This window comes from Trachemys scripta, chromosome 4 (assembly GCF_013100865.1).
Source record: "Trachemys scripta elegans isolate TJP31775 chromosome 4, CAS_Tse_1.0, whole genome shotgun sequence".
Lineage (NCBI taxonomy): Eukaryota > Metazoa > Chordata > Testudines > Emydidae > Trachemys > Trachemys scripta.
Genome location: NC_048301.1, coordinates 4,061,461 through 4,089,060, shown reverse-complemented (window position 1 = coordinate 4,089,060; position 27,600 = coordinate 4,061,461).

The following is a 27,600-nucleotide window of genomic DNA, read 5'->3' as shown; positions in this document are numbered from 1 at the left end:
ACCAGAGGAGTAAGTGGTGCCAATACCAGTGGTCAAGTCAGTACTCGGCCCTATGGGGTTAATTGAACATCCATTGGAACCAAGGTCTGATAGATGATAGTCTGGTAAGGAAGTACTGAAGTATGTGACATACTAGCAGGGAGGCACTCAACACAAATAGCCTTAAATAGCCTGTGAGGAGCCTGTAGTGGTACCAGAGGATGAGACACAGTTGACGACAATATGGATGGAGGGTAAAGTAGGCTCTGGGAAATGAGTTGGTACCGATCGGGAAATCCTTTTGCAACCCATCAGCACTGGTGATTCAGGGTCTGCAATGGGTCAAAGATCCTCATGAGACAGCAGCCTGGACAGTACCAGGGACTCTGAGTATGGACCACAGGAGTCAATATATCAAGTGGTACCGGGGCGGTACCAAGGTTGGGTTGAACTAGTACATAACAGCAGCCTTGGCTTGATTCTAGAGTCTCTATGTTTCGAAGGCACTGAGCTCTGTGCTGAAGGCAGTACGATTCTAGGTGATTTCTCAGTACACAGCTTCTTGGTCAGTGCCGCAGTATCAGTACCAAAAGCAATGGGAGCCTCAGAGGGACCCTTACTGTGATGTGAGGTCTCCTGAGATCCAGACCATAGGGATGACCTTCCCTTGTCCCATTCTGAGGAGCGGGGTCACTTCTTTTTTGAAGGTTGGGGTGCTACTGTAGGGCCCCCAGATGACTCGGACCCAGAGTCTCCATCAACAGGTGTTTAAGTCTGACCTCCCTGAATTTCTTAGATCTGCTCTTAAATTCTGATCAAATCTTGCATTTGGAGGGAATATGAGTTTCCCTAAGGCAGTGGAGGCAGTTTGAATGCCTGTTGCTGTGGGGAAAAGATGTATGGTGGGTCTGACAGGGTTTGAAGGGGAGTCTTGGCCATAACCCATACTCAAGCCCGCAGATAGAGGCCCAAGAAAACAATAAAGGCTAAAATAGGGCAAAGAAGAAACAGGGCAAGAGGCACACCCCCTGCAAAAACAAACTGTGCTAAATAAGGGGGAAAGAATAAAATGTAAGAAATACTTGTAAAATAAAGAAAAAATAAACCAGAGGTGTAGCAAACTGCGTGGCTTAGCTAATAGACATTGTGATGCTCCTTCTCAAGCCACTGGCAGTGGAGAAGGAAATGGAGTGGCGGTATCCCAGGGCACAAGGTGCAGACACTGCTAACAAAAATTAAGAGCACACAGACACATACATATCCTGATGTGGAGCACCCATAGGGACACTACTTGAAGAAGACAATGACTACAACATGACAGAGAGAACTGAAGCATGTCTGGGTCACTAGGGCTGAACTTTACAGGTTATGTAGATGGGTTAAAATGAACAGCTCTAAAACGAGAAGTAGCAGGCTTATATGTCACAGACTAAAGATAACATAGATGAACTACATATTAGGATAGCATGGGAAAGAATCTCTCTGGTTGGAAATTGAAAACAGTCGTGGTAATAAATTCCTTTCTAGAAATAGATTGTAGATCATCAGACTGGGCATGGATAGGAGGAGATAAGCCAAATGAAAGGGGTATATGAAAAAGGAACATTATTGGCTGAGAATTTTAACTCTTCAGTTATAGTGTTAACCCCAAGGATGTGGAGCACTAGGGCAATACCAAGAGCAGGCATGTGGTCTCTGGCGTAGTTCCTCTGGTACTCAGCTTGAACCTTGAGAGGCCGTTTCTTCCAAAGCATCTCTGAGGATGGCCAAGACCTCATCAGTACTCAAGACTTACTACTCTACCACTCCTGTCATGGAGACTCTAAAAGGTTCTGCCAATGCAAACCCATCCAGTGCGAGTTCAACACTCCTCAAGAAATTCTCCCACCTCTGGAAGAGAATGCCTAGAACCGATACTAGTTTCAAAGCCTTGTGCTTGGTGGCCATAGCAAGCAATCTACACAGACTTAGACTGCACATGTTCACTGCATTCTGCAGGGAGTCCAAATGTCAGTCTATATGACCACCATCATGCTGGGACCACTAAGGAAGTGGTGGAAGTTTTAGTATTTGGGTCTTCTAAAGCCAGAATAAATAAAAATACTGGAAAAAAAACTACTGTTGGGGCATAATGCTCATTGGCAGGAGGTGGACTGGATAATCTGATGTCCAGCTCAGTAGAGCTTTTCCATCTATAACTTCTGCAACTCATCTTCTAGGAGGGAAAAGATTTATTAAGTAACTTATTTTAAAACATTATTAAAACGGGGGAAATAGTTCAGATTAAAGATAATTGGAATTAATTTTAAAACACTACATTCTCCTAGCAACGGTAAGGAACTGGTTCTTTTTCGGGTTAGATGAATATTACTGTTCTTTTCCCCATTAGCGTCTATTTCATTAATTCTGTTACTCCTCTCTCCCTGTTTCCTGACTTTTTAACCTTTCTCCCATTGTTTTCCTTCTCCATGTCACCTCTCTCCTCTCCCCTACATGTGGGTTCAGACCCTGAGCTAGGTCATATCAGGGTAGCTCCATTGATTTCCACAGAGCTACACTGATTTACACCAGCCAAGGAAATGGTCCATGGAGAGCAGCCAGTTAGGAGCTATGATAAGTCACACAGCTCAGCAGCAGCACTTGAAAAGAGAACCAGAAATGTAGGGCTGGAAGGGACCTCAAGAGGTCACCTCGCCCAGCCCCCTGTGCTGAGTCAGGACCAACTGTACTTAAGACCATCCCTGACAGCAGTGGTGCCAATTCAGATATTTTTTGCAGGGAAGAGGGGGGCCAATCCCTCAATTTTTCCCCCTAAAGTCTACCTATATCTCCCTTCCTGCAAACTAAGCTGCTTACGCCTTGTCCTACCCTTGGTGGACACTGAGAACAATTTATTTTTCAACCCACACTACTGAAAAGGGTTGTTTGATTACCCCAGCTCCTGCCCTCTGACTTCTCTGTAGCCATTACTGGTTTTGTATGCGATGCAGTGAAGCAATCAACATCCAGGTGCATCGTATGACTGGCCCTAGAAAGCAGACCCTGGGCCTGCAGGATTGGTGGGGGGGTTGGAGGTGGCATTTCATGCTTGGATTCTGCTTCATGTAAGGAAGAAAACTTCTGGCATGTGTGTGCTAGGTTAGGAGCGTTGTTACTTCCCTACACCTTACCCAACTAGCTACACCTCTCTGCACCTGTGTGCTGCCTGGGGAGTTACCCCCTCCAACGGAGGGGGTGGCATAAGCACCTGCCTTGCTTTGGGATTCTGTAGGGCAGGGCTCCCAAGGAGCCCCTCAAGCAAAGACTGTTCAAGCTGCTAGCTGATTCAATACATTCCTGGTCACATCCTCGGCTCAGTCAGCAGCTAGTGCATGTCTCAGGACAGTGGGATCACTTTGCACAGTGCACCTTTCCTGCAGACTTTCTGCTGCAGGGCTCAACAGCAGAGGAAGTGGGTGGACATCCTGGGTAGAATTTAGCTCCTAATCACACATACTTTACTATTATTAAGTCAATTTGTTAGCAAAATCCTTCCAAGCCCAAGAGGGGATATTTGAGTAGAACATACACTTCCCAAGCCGACATAAGGAGGCCCAGCACAGAGGCATCTGGACAGCTCTATTCTCTTTAAAAAATAATTACTGCGATATATCCTTGTATTCAGTAACTATCTCCCCTTGAGTCAGTGCTGAGTCAGACGTTGCCATCATTTCCCAGAAGAACATCTATGAACTTTAGACGCCTCACGAAGCAAAGTATTTTGGAGGAAGGGGAGCAGAAATTGAGAAGCAGACATCTGCCTCTTTAGACGGTTCCTCCTCGTAACCTGCCTTTGCCTGACGCGCTGACTGAGCACGCACAGCCCCATGCTGTCAGCATCTCAGTGTCTTTCAGAGGGACAACTTCGCATTTCAGTGCTTCCGCCCCTCCCCAGAATGCTGCTCCGTGGCAACTGGCACAGAGAGGAATCCTGCTTAACATTCAGGTGCAGTAACTGAGTCATGTTGAGAAAACCTCAGGGTGCCTGTAATATTTAAATTCAGAAAAACGGTCAATGTCAAGCCATCATACTGTTTACAACAGAAATGTTTCCACCTCAAAAGGCAAATGAATTGGTTTATCTCCTTTGTCAGGGGCTGACTGCATATAGTCTAACACAGAATGTGGTGCTGGACTTGGAGAATAATAAAAACGCATTTTTGTTTGTGACCTTTTTGTTCCTTGACTTGAATCAGGCTGTAAATTAGCTACAAAAAGTAACTAGCACTCCATATACATGCCTGTTCACTTTTACACATTTAACCTTTCCTGCTAGGATCTTTAGTTTAATGGTATCTCTTTGACATCAGACAGCTGTGACTTGCTGTTGATTGTGCTATCTAAGCTGTGATAATCAAACCACAAGGTAACCTTGAACAACAAAAGTCAACCTTGAACATCAAGATACAAATGGGGGGGGGGAGGGGGAGAAAATCTCTAGCTGTTACAGTTGTGAGGAAAGCCGTGAATATGAATCGAATTATTTTGGGTAAGTCCCTTAATGTTTCTGTGCCTAAGTTCCCCATCTATTAAATAGAGATCCTCTCTACCTCACAGAGATGTGTAGTAGAGGATACATTCATCAGTGTTTCTGAGGTCCTCAGATACAGTGATGGGAAATACATTGGATATAAATAATAACTATCAGGAAAAGAATATGATCGTTAGAGCTTTGCGGAGGATATCTATTCAGTTTGACAATTTTGAAATTTGGCTTCCATTCCAATCAGAACAAAATGCAAAAGTTTCAAAATTCTACGAAAAGAAAAATTCAAAAACATATTTGTCTCCGATTAATCAAAACACGTTGCTTTGACAAAATTGAAACATATCTATATAAAATCTCAAAATATAATGTAATAAATATAATTTTTAAAAAATCAAATGAAAAGCCATTTCAAAACAAAATATCAAAATGGTTTGTGCCCAAAGTGTCTAAATTGTCACAACTTTTTCTTTTTTTCTCTAAAATGGAATTTCAGGGAAATCAACGCAGTTTCGCAAAGTGCTTTTGATGGAACTTCATTTTCTGACAGACAGTGGTTCAACTGAAGCTTTTCCAGCCAGCTCTAATGATAATGTTTAATCCATTTTCTTTATCTCTACTTGAAAGCTCTATGACATTTTTTACACACACATCCAACTGTGCGGTTGTCTCTCATTTAAAGTTTTTAGATGGCTGCACCAAGGAAGCTAAACTTTTCATATCTTCTAACTCATTAACTGCAAGAGATTGATCTTTTGTCTTGGCTCAGTAGGGATCCTTTTATATCTGAATTGTATCAGCTGGATTTTGCACGAGCCTAGCATCACTTACCCAGTCCAATTACTACAGTCCAATTACCACATTATGCCCCTCTTCTCTCTGTCATGAACTTAATGTCTTCTTTGGGCAAGATGAAAGGCTCTCTATAAAACTGAACACAAATAAGTTCACATATTCATAAATTAATGTAAGACCATCTTCACGTCTACCTGCCTAGATCCTCGTGTCTGATTATTCCATTAGTCCCTCTACACTGCGGTTTCAGAAAAGGAGAAAGTAAAGCATAATTAGAATGAGTAAATGAATGAAAAGTGAGCCACATCACAACACTTTAATTTTGCTTTGGGTTTAATCTGGGCATCAGGAATAATGAACATGTAATATTAAAATGAAAAGACTATTCCCATAATGTTTTGGATTAAAGTTAACAGCATTGAGGCCATTAGAATACAGTAGCAAAATGCCAGTAACAGATTGCTAAGCATCACGGAGTATATGCAGTCTGCTTACCTGAGAGGAATAAAGCCATTATCACAAGAGGTAACAACATTCGCACCAGAAGGAGAGTTGTACCATTGAAGTGGCCAGTTGAGGAATTAGATGACTCATAGGAATGACACTGGGATATGGGGCCTTTCACCTCTAGCTTTAAATTCTGAACAGGTCACCTTTGGCAGCAACTCATCATCTGATGCCTGTTTGGGGGCTTATTTAAAGGAATTTGGTGGTCTGTTTCCTAGTAAATAATGGTGTATCCACTCTATTCTGCATGTATGGTGTGAATACTCTAACAAAAACCTTGGCAGTTGTGTCTACATTTTACCATTCTCCTGCTCTGCTCCAGTGCTCCCTTCTTCTGAACAGATACTCCAGTACTTCTGGTAGAGTATGGAAATACACATGAATGCTTCTCTGAATGCTTCAAAGACCCTTGTATATATCAGTATGTGGCCAGCTCACAAGAATAGGACAAAACAGGCAATGGCATAATGGCAAGGGAAAAAACCTTTCCTCATTCTTGCTTTATTGTCCATAGATTAGTCATTGGAAAGGAGTTTATAAAATGCTACATTCCTCCTTCGAGGGGGCTGATAAAAACAGAGGTTGAGACAACAACTTTTTCAAAAGGTGCTTAAAGGGCTGGTCCACACTAACCCCCCACTTCGAACTAAGATACGCAACTTCAGCTACATTATTCACATAGCTGAAGTTGAACTATCTTAGTTTGAACTTACCGCAGGTCCACACATGGCAGGCAGGCTCCCCTGTCAACTCCGCGTACTCCTCTCGCCAAGCAGGAGTACCGGCATCGACGGCGACCACTTCCGAGATCGATCCGGGATCGATTTATCACGTCTAGACAAGACGCGATAAATCGATCCCAGAAGATCGATTGCTTACCGCCGGACCCGGAGGTAAGTATAGACGTACTTTAAGACACAGTTTTCATTTTGGACCTGTAAACCATGGATGTGCCTGATTAGCATTGCTTTATTACAATATACAGGAACATGATTATGGCTTCTATATGACTCGGCAATATCTCTCAAAATAGCAGAGGTCTTTCAAATATACACCCATTAATCAGGGACAAAATTTTGCCACAGTAAAGCTTGTTCAACTGGGGCTTGGTCCAAAGCCAAGAGGAGTTGATGGAAAGACTCGTGTTGAGTTCTACAGGTTTGGATCAGGCCCTTCGGAGGTATCTCTTTACATAATAATGTAAAAACCTAAATCACATGCATTTCACGCTCTTCTTTGCAGCTATTCTTGTGAACATGATAACTAAAGCGGTGAGTCTGTCACATAAGTCATGGATTCCGTGACCTCCGTGACTTCTGCCACAGCTGGTGCACCTGGCTCAGCGCCAGTCGCACCGGCCACTGCTGGGGCAGTCTTGGGCCAATGCCCCCTCCTCCGCCTGCAGCTCCCATTGGCCGCGGTTCCTGGCCAATGGGAGCTGCAAAGCCAGCACTTTGGGAGGAGGCAGCACGCAGAGCTGAGCGAGGGGGATGTCACCGCTTCTGAGGAGCCCCCCAGGTAAGCACCGCGAGAGCCCGCCTCACCCCATCCCGTGCCCCAAACCCCTGTCCCCTCCCACACCCAAACTCTGCTGGTGCTGGGTGGGGGGGAGGCACGAAGCCAGGTAGGTAAGATACTACCAGTCTAAGCGTCTTAATCTCTGTGGTCCAGTTTCAAATGAGTCTCAGAAAGTTAGGTCCTCTATTTCTATGGCATTCCAGTGGGGACTCAGGTATCTAAATCCTTGAAGCTCCTTTGAAATCCCAATCTATGATAATCACTTTGTCTTAGCTAATGGTAAAACACGAAGAAACCTTTTTGACCATACACCCACTGCATCTATTCTAAGTATGCCGCACAGTCAGAGTAAGAAAGCACTTCTCACTCAAGCAAAGAGAAAATCATGACAGCCTGGAAGAAATGGGTCAGTTTCCTACTGTTTGTATTTGCATCCAATCTGCAAACAGCAGGGGACAATTGGCCAGCAGTGAACATTCAGTTCACACAACTTAACATCTTTGTATTACACACATCTCCACATAAGCTAATGAGGCCAAATCCATTCCTCATTCAAACCACTGACCTCAGGGGATTTACACTAGGGATGAATTTGGCCCATTATCCCTTCATCAGCTCTTTTCCCATTTACTCCCATACCTAACTGTATCTCACTATGTTTATTGCAGGAATTTCCATCTCATTGTGTCCCAGCATATCTTCCACATTCACCAGGATGTGGGCAGTTAGTAGGGTGACCAGATGTCCCGATTTTATGGGGACAGTCCCAATATTTAGGGCTTTGTTTCATATAGGCTCCTATTACCCCCACCCCCTGTCCCGATTTTTCACACTTGCTGTCTGGTCACCCTAGCAGCTAGTCAGGTTCCACTGAAGATGTGAAGAGGTGCATACTTGTTAGCTACACGCCTGACACAAGTATCCCTGTGTTTAGCCCCTACCTCAATAAACATTTTGTTTTATACTTGTAGGCTTAATATGCTGCTAAAAGTCCATTCATGAGATGGGGAAAATAAAAGCCTGCATAGATAAGAGGTTACATATCAGAAAAAATATTCAGATTTCACATTCTACAGCAGGGAATGGAAGCAGGTGCCAATCACACTGCATTCGCTACACAATCCCGGCACATTCTGACTGCCGCGTCTATTTTTATCTATACCTTTCTGATACCACAATAGCTATTGAGCCATCATGTTTGTATTTTATTGTCACATTAATAAAAAATAAGCCTTTACATGTGTTTCAGTAACAGTAGGTGTTATGGCTACGTGCCAGCCCAGAGTCGTGATCCAATCACTGTAATAGTCAAGCATGTGATCATGAGTAATCTGTAGATTTCATGGTGTCCCAATTCTCGGCATTGTCACCAATGCATACATTTGGGGGGCAATCCCCCTGAAGTCAGTGATCCGTTCAACTGGGAGACCTTGCTGAATAAAGTTCCAGTATGTTTAGAGACCATTGTATTAATTAAATGAATGTTAATGTATTATTGTGGGCCAGGATTGTATATAACCTCTCGAGGGGGAGATGTGGCAGATGTGAGCCCTGGGCGTTCATGAGACTATACTGAACAATGCACCAGACAAGAATGGACTCTTGGAACAATACATGTTAAGTGGATTTCCTGGGGAATATCTAGGGGGAGATGAATGCAAATTCCCCAACTCTGGTTATGCAAAAACCCAACCTTCTGAAGCTACAGCCTGAGGAGTGAGCTATTGTCTGCTGATCACCTGTTACATGAGGCCAAGATCAAAGCCACAAGCTAAATAAAGGAAAGACTGGATTATTCATGGTGTTTCTGGTTTGGAATCTGAGACACTTATGAACTTGTCACCATGGGGAAAGCCCAAATGTGGGTTTTGAAGGACTGACACCTACCAGTGCTAGAGGTAGGAGTTGGGGTGATGTTGGTGTTTAGGTTCTTCTGTTGTCCTTCATATGTTTTGTCTGTCATGAATAAGAATTAAGAATAAATGTGCTGTCATATAAAGAGCAGTGTGATAATTTGTAACTCTGGACAATTACACGGTTAACTCTGACCTTTAAGGCAGTCTGGCTTGCTGGGAACTGTGCAGTCTAGAAAAATTCCAGCCTACAAAATCAATTCTCTGCCTCAGAGGGGTGATGACTTAGGAGTTGAGAACCTACAGCAGGTGCCCTAGCGGGACCACAGAGGAGGAATACAGGTGCAGTTGCCCTGAACTGTGACAGATTCATAAACCTCAAGGCCAGAAGGAACCATTGTGATCATCTAGTCTGCTCTCCTATCTAATACAGCTTTAGGACTTCCTTGAATTATTTCCTGCTTGACCTAGAGCATGTGTCTTTAAAAAAAACAGACAGTCTTGATTTAAAAATTGCCATTGATGGAGAACCCACCACCATCCTTTCTAAGTTGTTTCAATGGTTCATTGCCCTCCCTGTCACAACTTTGTGCCTTATTTCGACACTAGATTTCTCCGGCTTCAACTTTTAGCCATTGCATCGTGCTGTACCTTTGTCTGCTAAATTGAAAAGACCATCATCAAATATTTGTTCCCCATACAGGTACTTAGGGCAGGTCTACATTTAAAACACTGCATCGGCACAACTGCACTGATGCAACTGCGCCGCTGTAGTGCTTAAGTGAAGATGCTCCTACGCTACCAGAAGAGAACTGTCCCGTCAGTGTCGTTAATTCACCTCCCCAAGAGGTGGTAACTTTGTCAATGGGAGAAGCTCTCCCGCCAACATTGTGCTGTCTACCCAGTGGGTTAAGGCCGGTGTAACTATGTCACTCAGGGATGTGGATTTTTCACACCCTGAGTGACGTACTCATGCCGACATAGGTCTGTAGCGTAGACCAGACCTTACTCTGTGATTAAATCATCCCTTACCCATCTTTGTTAATCTACTAGATAGAGCTCCTGGAGTCTACCACTAGATGGTTTGTTTTCCAATCCTTTGATCTTTCTTGTGTGTCTTCTCTGAACCCTCGCCAATTTTTCAACATCCTTCTTGAGTTGCGGACACCAGAACCAGACACAATATTCCAGCAGCAATCACACCAGAGCCAAATACAGAGGTAAAATAACCTTTCTTCTCCTACACAAGCTTCTGCATCCAAGTATCGCATTAACTCTTTTGGCCACAGAGTCACGCAGGGAGCGCCTCCTCAGCTGATTATCTACCATGACCCCAGATACTTTTTCAGAATAACTGTTTCTTGGGATAGAGTCCCCCATTCTATACGGTTGGGTACATTCTTTGTTCCTACATGTGTGACCTTACATTTGGGTGGATTGAAATGGGGAGATTGGTCCCAGGCTAGAAGGGAGTCCAGTCTGTGTATTGAAGAACTGTGAGCTGTTTGTACCATCTGTTAAGGTGAGAGACTGCTTGATTCAAATCTTGCTTAGTCTGTTTAAGTTAGAATTTAGACTGTGAATTTATTTTTATTTCTTAGGTAACCAATTTTGATCTCTATGCCTGCTACTTATAATCCCTTCAAATCTCTCTTTCTGTAGTTAATAAATCTGTTCTATATTTTATCTAAGACAGCGTGTGTTTGGTTGACATGCTTGGGGGGATCTCAGCTCAGGTTAACAAGAGCTGTTGCACATCCACTACCCTTTTGTCGGAATGGTGAACTAAGTGCTGAGTTTACACTGGACAGGCTTCTGACCAGGGCATGACAGTACAGTTCTGGGGCGTAGGGCTAGAGCTGGGGGCAGAGGGGCTTCAGCCAGCTATTGATGGTTCATGAGTGGCTGTGAGACTGTTCATGTGACTCAGTTGGGTGGGCCGCTGCCTGTGGATGGCTGTGTAAGTGCAGTGTCTGTCAGAGGCTTGTTGCTTGACATCAGCATCCCAATGCAGGGGACAGCCCAGGCTGGTGGATTTGGAGGACTCAGCCGTCCCACAGTCCAGGTTGCACCCCGGGGACCTGTAAGTCAGAGACCTGCAAGTTAGCCAGTTTCTAATCCACTTAAATGTATGCCATGTTCATTTTGTGTTGTTCTTGTTTCTTAATCAAAATGTCACAAGATACCAAGTCAAATGCCTTACAGAAGCCCAGGTATATTACATCTACGTTCTTGCCTTTATTAACCAAACTTGTAATCTCATTTTTTTTTTTAAATCAATTTAGCCTGACAAAATTTAATTTCTATAAATCTGTGTTGATTGGCATTACTTACCCTCCTTTAATTCTCTATTAATGAACCTAATAAGCCCTATTATAATGGAAAGGAATAGGGTAGTATCCCTTGGTATCATTTGTGAGCCCTCTAGTGGCACTCACTAGGTTCTATGTTTTGGAAGCTATCAAAAATCCATCAGAGTGGAGTGCACATGTAGCTTCAATGGCGAATGTGGGTATGTTTATTAAACACACTTACTTGGGACCCAGCTGTTCCCTGGTGGTTTCTTCATATTGTTATTTTTGTGTTAAGATCAAAAGACTTAAATAGAGGGGTTATTTTAGCTGACGGAAGAGTATGATGGTATAGCTGAGTATGTGGATCTCGTACATTTCTAATAGCTATCCAGATACAAGATACAATTGGGCTGCAGAGGCATAACACAGAATCGACTGGATTGTGGGTTTGGAACAGAGATGGCACTCTTCTGTGAAGTCTAGACAAGACTAAATGAGCTATAAATAGCCCTCTTGTACACCATACTGGTTTATACAAGTTCCCCTTAAGCTCTGCCTGGGAAAATCATGAAGAGACTAAGAACTTTGACACCACCACATTTCCTAAAAATTTGACCTTTTAGACATTTTGGAGCTTTGTGGTCCATTTTTATTTCTTAGACTAGTTAGGATTCCTGATCCTGCAATCACATAAGCATGTGTGTGGTCCCACTGATCTCAAAGAAAAATGCATGGTCATAAAACTAAGCATTCATGTACTGGCTTGCAAGACTGGGGCCTGAACTAGTCTTATAAAACAATAGCCTTTCCTAATTTCAATATCTCAGCTACTGTAATCGGGGGTTTTCTGGATAGAACTGGAAGGGTATTCGCCCATCACAAGAAAAATATCATAACTCCTTTCTGGCAGCAAGCTGCACAGTATAGGAGAGAATAGGCAAAGAAAGTGAGAAAAAAGGAACAAAAATATAGGATTTAAAACATTGGAAATGGGGGTAATTCCTGTTCTCTGCCACACTCTATTACAGTATAGAGTAACTTGCTTATCCTCATGCTAGACCTATAGTGTCAAGTCGTTGGAACTGCTTTGCACATGTAATATAATGCTAAGATCAATTTTTTTAAAAGCCCTTTCCTTAATTAAGGCCAAATGTACATGCAAAACTACTTGACAGATCTTTCAATAGAGTGGAAAAATGAAAATAGGAAATACCATTTGAAAATATTTGAGTCACAGCATGATCGGCAATTATTCTGAATAGAAATGGCAGATGTTTTTCTTCTGTGCCCAAGAAGCGTAATTGCCTAGAGACTAGAGAACAAACATCACACTACAGAGCATGAATGAACAAAAAAGAGGATGGACACTCAACCTAATTTTATATTTGGCCTATTTTCTAAACTACATTTCACAACAGTACTGTTAGAAACATCCTCACTGACTCCTGGACTGTACAACAACATTGACCCCGCTGTTAAGTCTTGGTTTATCTGAACTACCTTGTTAGCCACTCATCTATAAATCACAAGAACAAACTTTACAGCCTGCAGTAGAGAGATGGACCGCAAGGCTGATTCCTTCAGCGTCTACGATTTAAATTTCCCACCTGATTAGCCAGAAGGAGCAATTAAAGAAGTGCTTGTGCATACTGTTTTGTTCTGACAACCCTTCTTGGGATATGGAAATGAAACTCTAGAGAGTAAGTCAGGCATTTGTAGTAGCTTCATCTTTTACCAGCCGATTTGAATTTCTGCTTCATAGGCTATTTTCTACCTTACATGTAAGGACAGCCCTAAAGTTCACCTTTTATTTTAAAAGAAGTAAAAATTGGGTGTGTTTTTTTAGAGGGCTTAACTGCAGTTCTACATCAACACAGCTTAAATTGCACTGCCAGTGTAAATCAATGGTCTCATTCTAATTTAACTGGAGATGCGATAAGCAAGAGAATTTCAAGCTCAGTACTTTTCTTCCACAGTTCACTGCCAAACTTGTATTTACATATCCACAGAGACATCCAACCCTTTTCCCTATGCTAGCAGAAGGGCTACATCACCTGCCTACTGTCAGGAGTGAACAAAGACCACCCTGACCCCAAAGTTAGGTCTGTAACTCACTCCAGCTTTCTCCTTCGTATGGATGGTAGCTAAGAGCAAAGCTTTCACCACATCCAAGAACTAGGATTTTGCTTCAACCCTGACTTTAAAGTGGGGGGAGTATACAGCCCACAGAACTTGTTTCCTATTGTAATATCCTCACGATTGCCCACAGACTGCAGAAAAATATACAAATGTGGATATCCCTGGCAAAATGCTTACCATAGCTGAAGTCAGATACAGTACTGCCCTATAAGTTTGTGATAAAAAAAAAATCAAGATGGAAGGCTTGCAGTAGATTCTGCAGAGAAAACAGTGGTATGTAATACTGTATATCAGGGGTAGGCAACCTATGGCACGCGTGCCGAAGGCACCACGCAAGCTGATTTTCAGTGGTACTCACACTGCCCAGGTACTGGCCACCGGTCCGGGGGCCTCTGCTTTTTAATTTAATTTAAAATGAAGCTTCTTAAACATTTTAAAAACCTTATTTACTTTACATACAACAATAGTGTAGTTAAATATTATAGACTTATAGAAAGAGACCTTCTAAAAACGTTAAAATGTATTACTGGAACGCGAAACCTTAAATTAGAATGAATAAATGAAGACTCGGCCCACCACTTCTGAAAGGTTGCCGACCCCTGCTGTATATCCTCTAAGTTCATGTCTGTAGCAGAGACTTCATTAGAGGCTGAAACCCTCCTGGCCTAGCTAACCTTTAGCTGTGATACTCCGAGTACCTTTCCCAGACCTGAAGAAGAGTCATGTGTGGCTCAAAAGCTTGTCTCTCTCACCCAGGGCCGGCTCCAGGCACCAGGCACCCAAGCACATGCTTGGGGTGGCACCTGGTAAGGGGCGGTGGGGGGAGCGCGGCACGGCATTCAGCGTGAGAGGGGCGCTCCGGCGGCGCGGCGCTGGGGGGCCAGGCTCCGGTTGCGCGGAGCTTGGCGAGGGAGCGGCGCGGGCGCGGCGCTCGGCGGGGGGGGCGGCGGGGGGGGGGGGAGCGGCGCTTTTTTTTGCTGCTTGGGGCAGCAAAAAACCTAGAGCCGGCCCTGCTCTCACCAACCAAAGTTGGTGCAATAAAAGGTATCTCCTCACCCGCCTTGTCTCTCTGGCACCAACATGGCTATGACACTGCATACAACAACGATAGAAACTGAGACGACAGCCTGTACCTTCACCAAAGAACAACTGTAGCTAACAAAATCCAGCACAAAGCATTGCATGTAAGGAGTCAAAGGCTGATTATTCTAAGCCCCCAGAGAGGAAATGGCGGCTTTCCCCACATTATAAGCTTTAAGACACACAGAGAACCACCAAAGAAAGAGTTTAGATCTCAGATACCATAAAAAGTTAACCCCTTGAGGCAACAAAAGCCTTCTGGAAATACCCATGGCCTTAACATCAGCCAGTATCTTCTGTGTGTTGCTAGGGAAACGATTAATGCTAGCTAATTGTTTAAACTTTCATTTAAAAATATTTCTATCAGAGAAATACATGAAAACATGACCAGGGGGGACTCTGAAGAATAAAAAAAATGCAAATAAAGCCAAGGTTTTTTTAAAAAAAATATATCATAATCTCATGATTTTTAATGTAATGTGTTGGCAATATTCAATTATAAACGGAACTATATACTTGTCTTCCCTTCATTTTCTGTGTATTGTACCTTTAAATATTGAAGACACCTGCTGTCTGCAGAGACAGGCAACCCTTAAGTGTTCATTTCAATACCATCAGCCACCCAGGGCACACAAATACCCCTTTCCCAGGTGCCGCCTCAGAGATTTTACTACTGTTGTTTCTGGCACTCAATCTATTATAAAGGAAATTCTGCCTGAAAGTATCTGTTTGCTCTTTGTATATAGTGAAAAACATTCAGAAACCCCAGGTCATTCTTAGGATGGTCTGTTAAAAACAAACTGTAAATCAAGAATGTGATATGATAGATTACAATAGCATTCCTAGGCTCGTCTGTCTTTACGTGCTGGGGGAAAATCAGATTTTTATAACCAGTTCCATACATAAAATATATTTTCCTTTGTGGCAAAAAGCCACAGACACTCCATCCTAAGCTCTTACCAACAACATCTCCACCTTTGCAGGGTGCTTATTATATATTGCCAGCACTACAGTGATTGAGGAGAGTGTCAGTTTCAATTTGATAGCGGAAAGAATGGTACCTGCATGAGTTTTAGTAGAGTGAACAGTGGATTATAATTTTTGTCTAATTAGGGATTCTATGTGTGTTGTACAATTTGAAGTTCTGGAAAGTTTATAATAAGCTGTTCAAACTGACACTTTTTTTCTTAATCACACAATTTTTTCTGGAAGTTTTCTTTATATTCCTTTTGCAAATAGCCTAAAACACACTGGGCCCGCTCATGGTTCCTCCTCATGTGCTGATTCCTAGACGATCAGTTATACATCAGTAACGTTTGTCTAAAATAAATGTTCTAGAACTTTCTAGCCATAATGGTAAATATGCATGCCCGTCTGAACCTTGCATTGCATGTAGTCCACCCCTAGTTCTAGCCAGGACAATGATGGCAAAAAAAGCCTTCTCTGGAGACATCATGAATGCATTATGAAGGAGCAAGCGTGGGGTCGATTTTGCCTTTAAGGTGGGGATCCAACGCTATTTTTGTATGAAATACATTTTCAGCCATTGATTTCTGAGTAAAGCTTGAATTTCCTGTGGATGTTCAGGTAAATCTGCTAATTAGTTTCTGAGTTCTATTCAGTTAGAAATTGGCCTTAAAAAGTCCCCATTCTTAGGCTAGGTCTACACTACCCGCCTGAATCGGCGGATAGAAATCGATCTTTCGGGGATCGAATTATCGCGTCTCGTCGGGACGCAACAATCGATCCCCGAATCGACGCTCTTACTCCACCAGCGGAGGTGGGAGTAAGCGCCGTCGACGGGGAGCCGCGGAGGTCGATTTTGCCACCGTCCTCACAGCGGGGTAAGTTGGCTCCGATAGGTTGAATTCAGCTACGCTATTCGTGTAGCTGAATTTGCGTATCTTAAATCAATCGCCCCCCCCCCCGTAGTGAAGACCTGCCCTCAGTCCCATGTTTTTTGAGGCCCGCCTGTTTGCGACGGAGGGTTGTTCCCCAGACTGTTCACAAGGGAAGCACTAAAGAAGACGAGTGAGGGTCAGCTCTGAAATGGATTGGTTGTAACTGCCGTTACCTAAAATGTTGGGAGGACAGCTACTGCAATGGAGAGGCTCAGCCAGCCCAGAGATAGCCCTGACCTGAGGGGAATCCAGGCCAGTCAGACCTGCATCGAGAGAAGAAGCCGGGTCAAACCTACCTAAAAGTGAGGAGCCAGAAGTCTACCACAGCTGGGTAGCTGTGACTTTACATCTAAGGTATTTATATGACCCTCAGCACCACAGCATCCAAATGCCTCATAATTATTAATGGATGTTATCCTTCCTGCCCGAGTGAGGGAGGAAAGTAGGACTCCCATTGTATAGATGGGGAACGGAGGTACAGGGAGAGTAAGTGACTAAGTGACCCAAGGTCAAACAGGGAGTCCGTGCTTTAGCGGAGAACTGAATTCAGGCCCCAATCCCAGTCCAACACCGTATCCCCTGGACCACCCTTCCCCAGAGAGGTCTGCCCACAGGGCAATGCCAAATAAAGTGACTGGACACTCCTTTCTGGAAAGGGAACCAATGTAAGAAGGCAGAAAAATGCCATTACCCCATGGCAGGGACATCCTACATCTAGGCATAATGATGATGGAAATGCTCTGGACTGAGAAAGTTATTTGGGATAACTTGGGGGTGAAAAGGAAATTGTTCAGGTCTACCCTTCAGGGCAATGGTGCTCATCTTCTGAAGCCAACGGCAGCATGTGGTGCTTATTTTAATTCCCGCTATGTACGACTTAATCCTTTTAAAGTGTACACTGCTGCCACATTAAAGGCTCTAGTCCTTTTCAAAATTGTTCATGTTCAAGAGGAAAATAGCACCAATCATTCCCGTACAGAAGTGGTTCTGTGATCACAGGTGTAACTACTTCACAGCCTTTCAAAACACATGCAAGTTAAAGGCACAGCAACCAGTCCCTTTCTCCCTTTTAAGTTTCCAGCACCCTGGATCATGAATCTTTTCAAGAGTCTAAATTTAGTTCCACTTGCCATGGAAAATATTTGTGAAGTGATACCTTAGTTGAAGGAGGTAAAGTAAATAGAGAATAGCTCAAGCCATTATTTTCAAAGACTATATCCTTTTCAAAGTCAAGTAGGACAAAATTCTTCCTGGCGTCTCACAATATTGCAGTAAGATCCTTTTTAGCTATTTCAGTAGCACAGTAAGGCACTTTGAATCACAGTGTGATTGCATTTTTTTTTGCCCCACCAACAGAATGTAAAGAAATAGATGTGCAGAATCACATATAGTAAAATTCAGTTGAATTTAGAGCGCTGATTTGATGGGATGGGTATTTGCAAATGGCAAAGTCAAAACAGTTTTAAGCATCGTGATTTATTTACCAGGCAATTCAGGCTCTTAGCAACTACAGTCACTATTTTTTCATCTCACAAAGCCAGAAAGAAGAATTACAATAAACTCTGAACCTGAAGAAAACCACAATAGGCCTTTCCTGTCTGCATCATGAGCAGGGGCGGCAAGTTGTATGGACCCGTGCTCGAGCAAATTCAGGGCCCTGGGGGCCTGGCTCCACCAATGTTTGGGGCCAGGTCTCTCCTCCGACCCCACCCACCACCCTGCGTGTCTGCCCCGGAGCGTCCCCCGGCCCTGCCTGCCACCCCTGTGCACCTCCCCTGAGCTTCCCAGCCTCACCTGCGCCCTGGGCAGCGGGCGGTTGCCCCCTGCAGCTCCATGCTACACTCCCTCACGGGCTGCTGCCAGCTAAAGGACCAACGCCGGCGGCAGGCTGACCGATGCGCCTGCAGAGGGAGGAGAGGAGGAGGCACAGCGGTATGGCAGCCCCCCCCCGCCCCCGGCAAGCAACTCCGAGGGGGCTTACCCTGTCTGGACCTCCTGAGCAGCAGCCTGGGGCTTGGGTGAGTGTCGTGTTGGGGGGAGCGGGAGGAGAGGGGGGGCCCTCCCCTGGAGCTTGCTGCTGCCGGCGGGGAGAGGGCTGGGCGGAGTCCTCCTCTCTGGCCCCAGCCCCAGGGCAGCTCCCTGCTGCACCCCAAAGTTTGAACTCCTCATCCCCAGCCCAGCTCCACTCCAGAGCCCAAACCCCCAGCCAGAGCCCTCACCCCCCCACACACACCCCAACCCTCTGCCCCAGCCCTGAGCCCCCTCCTGCCCTGTGAACCCTTCATCCCTGGCCCTACCCCGCAGCCCTGACCCCCGCACTCCAACCCTTTGCCCAAACCCCTCATCCACCCCAAACCCCTCATCCCCAGCCCCACCCCAGAACTCTCACCCCTCACCATAGCCCTCACCACCCTGACCCCAACTCTCTGCCCCAGCCCTGAGCCTTCTCCTGCACCGTGAACCCCTCATCCCCGGCCCCACCCTGCAGCCCTGACCCCTGCACTCCAACCCTCTGCCCTACCCTGAGCCTCCTCCCACACTCCAAACCCCTTGGCCCCACCCCATTAATTTTGTATAATAATAATCAACAATGGATACATTCTTAATAAAGTTACCCAGAGAACAAGAACAAAAGGGCAATTCATCAAGTGACAGCCTGAGTCTGACACCCAGTTTGCAAACTGAAATTATACAAAAGAAAGATGTGGCGAATCTAAAAGATAAGAAAAGGAGTTTTCATCAATCTTGGCTATCAAGATTTACGTGGTTGGAGTCTAATAGCAAATTAGACAGAGCTTTTTTCTTTGCTTTTGAGGGTTATTGATCCAAGAGTGCTTGGTTGTTTCCATATTCAAGAGTATTAATAAAGTTCATATTCTTCATTAGATAATTTTTTCTTACGATAGTGATATTATGCAATATAGGGAAACTGTTCAACACTTACTGTTTCCAGTCCATTTTTATATTATTTTAAAAAATATGTATCAGCTTACAAGGCAGATGTGGGGGGCATGGGACTTGGACCTGTTCTGGGCACCACCAAAACTTAAACAAATCTGCCGCCACTGATCATAAGCACTCTCCTCTCTGAACTAAACTTGAGTACAGAATCTGATCCTCAAGATCTTCCCTTTTCTGGTAATGCACAAAACCAAGGACTTCCCACTAAAACACACCATGGACATAACCAGGCCCCATTCTAGATCTGCTGACAACAGAGGTTAATCTGGAGGCCATACTTTTGACAACTGCTTGTTTTGTCTTCAGGTAATGCGGGATTGTCATACCCTTACTCACGCTGAGTAGTACTTGACTCCATACATTGTCCCATCTGGCATGGGGGAGACCCATGTTTGATTCTCTGCTCTGACACAGACTTCCTGTATAATCTTGGACAAGTCACTTAGGGCTTGTCTACACAGAGACACTCAGGAAAATTAACCTGAATTAACTAAGACTGTGAATTTAAAGTTGTCAAGGCTGCTTCCCCACTCTGAACTTTAGGGTACAAATGTGGGGGCCTGCATAAAACTTCTAAGCTTAACTACCAACTTAGATCTGGTCCGCTGCCACCACTCCCAATGTGCTAATTCCCTTCCCTGGGTAGCCTTGGATCTTAAAACAAGGCGAAATTAACCATCCCCCTCCTTTCTCCCACCAACTCCTGGTGGATCAAGATCCAACCCCCTTGGATCTAAAAACAAGGAAAAATCAATCAAGTTCTTAAAAAGAAGGCATTTAATTAAAGAAAAAGGTAAAAATCATCTCTGTAAAATCAGGAGGGAAACTAACTTTACAGGGTAATCAAACTTAAAGAGCCCAGAGGAATCCCCTCTAGCCTTAGGTTCAAAGTTACAGCAAACAGAGGTAAACACTCTACCAAAAAGGTACATTTACAAGTTGAGAAAACAAAGATAAAAACTAAGACGCCTTGCCTGGCTGTTTACTTACAAGTTGGAAATATGAGAGACTTGTTCAGAAAGATTTGGAGAACCTGGATTGATGTCTGGTCCCTCTCAGTCCCAGGAGCGAACTCCCCCCAAAACAAAGAGCACAAACAAATCCTCCCCCCCCCCCCCACCAAGATTTGAAAGTATCTTGTCCCCTTATTGGTCCTTTGGATCAGGTGTCAGCCAGGTTACCTGAGCTTCTTAACCCTTTACAGGTAAAAGGATTTTGGAGTCTCTGGCCAGGAGGGATTTTATAGTACTGTACACAGGAGGGCTGTTACCCTTCCCTTTATAGTTATGACAAAAGTGGATCAGTTAAACCACATTAAACCCCTGTGTGGGGGCTCTTATTCCAATTTAGGCCATGTCTACTTCAGTATAACTACCGTATATCATCCAGGAGTGTGAAAAATCCACACCCCTGACCCACGTACTTCTACCATCAATGTCAGCAGCAGAGCTTCTCCCACCAACATAGCTACCTCCTCTCACGGAGGTGGAGCTCTCTCCCATTGGCTTACAATGTCTTCACCATTGGTGCAGCTGTGCCAATGCAAGTTTCTAGTGTAGACTTGCTCTTAGAGTGGACTTAATTCAATATAGCTTAATTCACTTAAAAAAAATTTAACTAAATCAAATTAAGTTCACTTTAATTCTGAATAAGAGTGTCCACACAAGGGTATAATGCAGTTTAACTAATCCACTTTAAAAGTTAATTCAGATTAATTTTCCTGAGTGTCCCCATGTAGACAAGCCCTTACCCCCTCTCTGTGCCTCAGTTTCTGAACTGTAAAATGGTGATAACAGAGCTGCCCTGCCCCACAGGCATTGTGAGGAAAACTACTTGAAGAATGTGATGCAGTCTGGTATTACAGCAATGGGGCCATATAAATCACTTAGATAGATACACAGCAAGATACTAATCAGTGCGGTACAATATGCCTCTTAATTTCTTTTTTCCCCAAATTTACACTATTGCATCTTTCTACCGCATCCCATTACTCCTTATTTAATAACACCTGAGGTCTACATAGTATTTAGCAATGTTGGGTGCTTTACTCAGCTACTCCAGACTTCAGAGAAGTACACTGCACTTTTGTCATCTAAATTATAGAGATGTTCATATTTCTCATCCTTGACAAAGACAATTCTGCTCCACAGTGACAAAGAATGGCACACCTGAGATACAGCTCCAGAGGCTTTTTGTGCTATTTCATTTCAGTACTGGCAGGTAATATTACAAGCCCTTTCCTCTCCCTTCATATTTCAGTAGGATTGTCCTTTCCACAAGGACAAATATAAACTTCCCCTGCCCAGCCCAGTTATTCACAGGATATCGTCACTCCGATACAAGTAGTAGGATCTCCAAAGTTTTTCTTCCCTTGTGCAGGAGGCTGCTGTGTCCAAGGCAGTTTGTCAATACTTAGACTTCTCCATGGCCGGTCCTACAGCCAATAGGTCTGACTCTGGACTTTTACTGGTGGCCTGCAGAGAATAATAAATATGCCTAGCAAAACTGCCCGTAATGTGTCTGAAGTTCTATGCTCCAAAATATAAGACTTCATTTTTTCTTTTACTGTGTACAAGAAAAAGGACTTGCCTTGAATTTGTCAATTAAAAAGACTCTTTCATCTGACCATTAACAATTAGTCACCATTCATCTCCCTTTCCTGTGTAGCTCACAATGCCATTGCACCTGCACCCTTACATGACTTTGATCTCATTGTCAAAGAAATCATGGGGCAAAGTTTGCTCTAGAGAACCTGGAGCTCTCAGGGCCCACTCTTAGCATGGATTTAGAGTTATCACAACTCACCTTGTTCCAGTCCCATTACAAATGACAGGCCACACTTTCCTTTAGATCCTTTTCTTCAATATCATCTCCGTGTCTTTTCTCTAAAACATCACCTATGGTTAAGGCTACGATGTAGTCATGGGTATTTTTAGTAAAAGTCACGGACAGGTCACAGGCAATAAACAAAAATTCACAGCCCGTGACCGGTCCATGATTTATACTAAAAATACCTGTGATTAAATCTTGGTGGGGGGGGGGGGGGGGGGGGGGCGGGGGGGGGGGGCCACTGCGGGGGGGGGCACCCGGGGCCAGTGGCGCCAGCGGCTCTGGCTGCAGACCACGGCCAGGGAAGGTGTCTAGTGGCTGCTCCAGCCGGTCACCCTGGGACTGCTGCCTGGACCACTGGAACAGCGGCTGGTGTAGCTGTGCCAGGGGCCAGCTGCTTGGGCAGCCCTGCGGATAGCCACACTGGCCACTGCAGAAGTCACGGAGGTTGAGGAAAGTCAGGGAATCCAAGACTTCCACGACCTCTGTGACCGACACGGAGCCCTACCTATGGTTAATATCTTTATTTTCAGACTAGGCAGACATATGTTGTCATGTCATAAAGGACAAGTACATAAAAGATTGTTACAAGGAGGAGGGAGAAAAAATGTTCTTCTTAACCTCTGAGGACAGGACAAGAAGCAATGGGCTTAAATTGCAGCAAGGGAGGTTTAGGTTGGACATTAGGAAAAACTTCCTAACTGTCAGAGTGGTTAAGCTCTGGAATAAAACTGCTTAGGGAGGTTGTGAAATCTCCATCATTGGAGATTATTAAGAGCAGTTTGGACAAACACCTGTCAGGGATGGTCTAGATAATATTAGTCCTGCCATGAGTGCAGGGTTCTGGACTAGATGACCCTCTCGAGGTCCCTTCCAGTCCCATGATTCTATGTCCTTCACTTTCTATCATTTCATGACAATTGGTGGGCGACACATTCCCTAGCGGGTCTCTCAGGATCCCAGAAATCATCTCAATGAGTTTCTTTGGAAAAAAGTTTGAAGTGAGGAAAGAAATAAAATACAAAGTAATCCCCACAAAAGTAGGAAATGCTGTTTATAGTAAGAGAAATGATGATGCCCAAAAGTCACATTTCACCAACTGCTCAGCTGATATTCTTTCCAGCACAGTAATATTACAAGTTGGAAAGCCCCCGTACCATCGAGGTCGGCACTGAGAGATTGCTGTCAGCCCTGTATAAGGGCCAGGCCACCCCAGAGATTGATGCAAAGAGGGACTCTGACCCAAAGACACTCCTGTGACTCACAATTCCTCATAGCTCGTTTCACGCTGTGGCAGGGAGCAGGCTGCCCCAGCCCATTATCAGACAAACTCCCCTTTGCGTTCACACCCAGCCAACTCTGCAGATAAGAATGGGAGAAGGCCGATGGAGCTACAGCTCCACCTAGTCCTTGCCCCTCCCTGCCTCTCTCTACCCTCACACTAGCCCCTCCCAGCTTTTGGGGAGTGGAGAGTATCAACCATTTCAGCCCTCTACCCTGTGTTCACCTGAGCTCCCAATCTAGATAAGCTCGGCACAGCCATGCAAGCAGGTGAAGGTAGAGGGTGACACCCCATTAGTGCCTTATCCAGGCCCCCAGTGGCTCCGCTGGAATTGATGTCCACACTGCAATTACGAATCCACAGCTGGCCCGTGCCAGCTGACTCGGGCTCTCGGGGTTCAGGCTGCAGAGCTCTTGAATTGCGGTTTAGACTTTCAGGGTTGGGCTGGACCCTGCAAAGTGGGAGGGTCCCAGAGCTCAGGCTCCAGCCCAAGCCTGAACATGGACATTTCAATTGAACCGCCTCACAGCCCGAGCCCAAGTCAGCTGGCGTGGGCCAGCCACAATTGCAATGTAGACCGGAGCCAGGGCATGAAAGAGAAGACACAGGTGAGAAGGGAAGGGTCAGAGCTCCTGATTGTCAGAGTAGGGCAAATACGCCTCCCAAATATCTCCAGACTGGCCACCCGCATCGTTCTTCAGCCTGTGGATTGTTTTCTCGTAGGAGGGAAGCAGCCTCTGTAAGCGATGCATGCTGAGCTGACATCCTGGGATGGTCTCTTTAACCTTGTGTTTCAGACCTCTATGAGCTGGATCTCAGTGGAACCCTTCTGCTAGCACTTGAGACCCCAAGGCGTGGGATGGGAGCAGTGGGACTGTGAGGGATTTTGAGATACTGAGCCCTCAAAACAACAGAAAGAACATCCCCCTCCAGGGAGTTCATGACTTGTGAAGAAGGGACCAGGTCCTACCCTCCCAAGTGACACCATAGGCAAGAAATCAACCTCCTGACCCTCATCTGAATTTCTGTGCCTGGCTACACAAAGTAAAAACAATCCACAGGAATTATGCTAATCTACTTTTAAATATTAAATTGTCCCCTACTGTATAGATGCACATCATTTTCTAAACCCTGCTGAACATGTGAAACTTCCAGCTGGCATGTCAATGGTTTCGCATCTGGTTGCAATGCAAAACATGAGGCATGCGTCCCGTCTGTCCCCGAGCATCGATACCCCTCATTGAACATGACTAATTGTTAAGCAGAATGCTAGATGACTGTTCCGTGAAATGCAAAACTGAAAGCAGTGACACTGCAGGAATGCTCTGTTGTTATAGATGAGTAGAAATAATGCGGGGGGAAAGTTAATGTAAAATGTTCATGTTTTCATTTTGTACCAATGCAGTGAACACACTTCCCAGTAAAACCATATGCTTCTTCATGGTCATTTCTGAATTGTTATGGGAGGGCCAACGGTTAGCATCTATACTAATGGAATCACCTTTCAGCCATCTCTCTAGTTCGTAAGTGGGGACCTACATGCACCACCTTACACAGGTGTAAACATAGAGTAACTATCTACCTCAATAGAGCTCAAGAAGTTGAAATCCATGGTAATAACTCCGGAGCTGCACCTGAACAAGAGTCTAATTTAGCCCAGTCCTTTCATTAAGAGCCTTCAGCAGGGAAGCCAGCTTCTTCTTCTAGCCTCAGTCCCAGCGATCTAGGGTCAGTTCTTCGAGTCTTTCTCCATTCCAGTCTGTCTTGAAACAGCTCCTAGGCAATTGTACTGTTAATCAAATCATTTTGTATGACATCCATCCATCTAGCGTTGGGTCTTCCAACCCTTCTCTTACCTGCTACTTCTACCCTGATGCCCATATATTCTTCTGATCTTATTTTCACAGGCCCAAACCATCTAATCATGGATTCCCTCAGGTTTTCTATAATTGATAGCACCATCACACTTCTACATTTTATTGGTTCTGAACACGGGCCATTCTTGTAACCCGGTTGTCGGCAGGCAGGATCAAACCTGGGGCCTCTGAAGCTAAATGCATGAGCCTCTACTGCATGAACTAAAAGCCACATGGTCCTGAGCTAAGGGTGTAGAGCAGACTCATTGATCTCTCTGCGTGGTCTCAGTGCCACTAGATGGGACAGAGCACCACCCCCAGGAGGTGTGTGAGTTACACAAGCATCCAACTTAACATTTTCATTTCCAATCTATTCAAGATCTGTTCCAGTCTCTTCCTCAGTGGCCAGCGTTCAGAGCCATACACAAGTACAGGTCTAATTACCATCTTGTAAACCTTACTTTTCAATTTGCTAGGCACTCTATCTCAGACCACTCTAGATCGGCACCAGCGTAAGAGTCTCATTTAGCTCAGTCCTTTAATAATGAGCTTTCAGCAGGGAAGCCAGCTTAATCCCTGAAGTGACATTGTCATAGATTTGGTCTCCCAGGACACCTTCTAGGGGCATCAAAGATCTCTGAACTCACCCGGCCTTTGGTCTTCGCTCTCCAGGAAATTGACAGCATGGCTCGGGTTGTGGGAGACTCAGCCCTCTGAGTCCTTGAGTACCTTCCACTTCCAGAGCTAGGAAAGATCAAATGCAAAACCAAACACAAATGAAGAAACACAAGGCCATAGCAGGACTCTCTTCCTTCAGAGAGACTCTGCTAGACCAGGGCCTCATTTGGCAGCTGTAATCAAGACTCTAGTAATAGTCCCAAATACAGCAACGGGTCCTCCTTTCTCTTTGAAAGGGGCCTCAACTCCTGCCTTCATCCAAGCCCTTCAAAGGAGGTCAGAGTCTGCTTTCCTCCTGGGTCTGCCCACTAGCTGAGCCAGGCTTCTGCCTTTTACATGTAGGCAATTGACAGCACTTCACAATCAATATCAAATTTAGTTACAATTTGCAAGCAATATATATGAAAATGAAGTCCAGTGTATGACTTCTAAAGAAAAATGCTTTCCATCATGTTAACTACTGTAAAATGACTAACCTTTAAGCATCAATTTAAAGAGTACCAGCAGTTCAGACCTAGTCTTTAATCAAATTAGGAAATAAAGCCTATAAAAGTTCAATAGCCAAAAACTCTTGAATAGCATTTGGATAAAGTCAGCCTTTTCTTAGACTTCAAACAGGTATCTGCGAAGATGGAGGGACCATTAATAATGAATGAGGGGATGGCATGCTTCCTCCCACAGTATTTCACAAAGACACCCCACTGAATATTGCCATCTGGGATGGCTAGTAACGGCATTATGTCTTGTGGGGCCTGCAGGTACTGTCTCTCGTACGTGTTTGTACAGTGTCTAGTACAACAAGGCCCTGATTGTGAGTAGGGCTTTGAAGAGCTCCCACAATATAGTGTAATTAACAGCAACAACATGGAGTGACATGTAGAATGTACCATCATTTTGTAAACCTATACAGGAAACCACTTGGTTTAAATCATCTCCTATCTTAAGTAGCTAACCCAAAATTAACTCCAAACCTAATCCGTGTAAACCATTTTAGTGCATGCTTCACTTTAATCACCTGAATATCCCCATGGAAAAAGAGAAGAAAACAAATAGTGCTTGAAGCTTTAATGATGCTGGGCTAAAAAACTCAGTACAAGTTATATAGCTTCATTTTCTTAATTCCGCATTTTCTTACATAACTGAGACAATAAGAATCTAACTGAGATTGGCAAAGGAAAGTGATTTGGGGCCCCTCTATGTTTGGGTGCCCAATTCAGACCCCTCATAGGGACTGAATTTTCAGATAGTGCCTGATTTTCAGAGGTCAGGTGTCAGCACCTTTGAGGTGTCTCAAGTTGGCGCCTAAAATTATTCGTCATTTTGGAACATCATCATCGCTGATTCCAAAGTGAATTGTGTTCCTTGTAATGAGATAGAGTTGAGCATTTCTATAGGAGAATTAA